General features: G+C 41.5%; 1 protein-coding gene across 1 annotated transcript in view; it reads right to left on the bottom strand.

Annotated features, from left to right (window-relative positions):
- Positions 1-771, bottom strand: part of LOC106878052 (dynein axonemal intermediate chain 3) — a 26,930-nt gene that overhangs the window by 5,174 nt on the left and 20,985 nt on the right. The window lies entirely within an intron of this gene.

The raw sequence follows: 771 nt of genomic DNA, 5'->3' as shown, positions 1-771 counted from the left end.
GTGGTGGTGGTGGTGGTTGTGGCTGTGCTTGTGGTTGAGGTGGAAGTGATGGTGGTAGTAGCGGCAGTGGTGATGCTTGTGGTGGTGGTGGTGGTTGTGATGGTGGTGGTGGTGGTGGTGGTGACGACGTGGGGATGACGATGGGGAAGATGATGGTGTTGATGATGATTATGATGATAATGATGATGAGTTTGGTCATTATAAATTATGATGACGAAGATGACGATGATGGAGACGGTGATGATGATGATGACAATGATGTTGGTGGTGATGATGGTAATGCTGATGATGACGACGACGACGACGATAATGATGATGATGATGATTATGATGATGATGATGATCCTTTCTGTTATAGGCACAAGACCTGGAATTTGTGGGGAGGAGGAGTTAAGTTGATATTACATCGACCCCAGTATGCAACTGGTACTTAATTTATCAACTCTGAAAGGATGAAAGGCTGGCACCGTGGTACATCTCCAGCGTTAGAAGCTGTGCGAAGACAATAAATGAAAATGATAATAATACCTACTCCAGAAGCAAGGGAAACTAATACAAATAGCCACAAAACACGAGCAAAACAAAAAACTGTTTTCAGTATTTAAGGAAGCTGACAAATACAAACAAGAAATCAATCTACCTAACAAATACGAAGAAGAAGAAGAAGAAACAACAAAAGCTATAAAACAAATGAAATCCAAACTAAAACTAGAACAGCAACGGACCATGATAAAACGATGGCAAGAAAAGCCCCTACATGGTAAATACTGG

This window comes from Octopus bimaculoides, chromosome 28 (assembly GCF_001194135.2).
Source record: "Octopus bimaculoides isolate UCB-OBI-ISO-001 chromosome 28, ASM119413v2, whole genome shotgun sequence".
NCBI classification, from domain to species: Eukaryota; Metazoa; Mollusca; class Cephalopoda; order Octopoda; family Octopodidae; genus Octopus; species Octopus bimaculoides.
The sequence above is the reverse complement of the archived record's forward strand: the minus strand, read 5'-3'. Positions and strand labels throughout refer to the sequence as shown.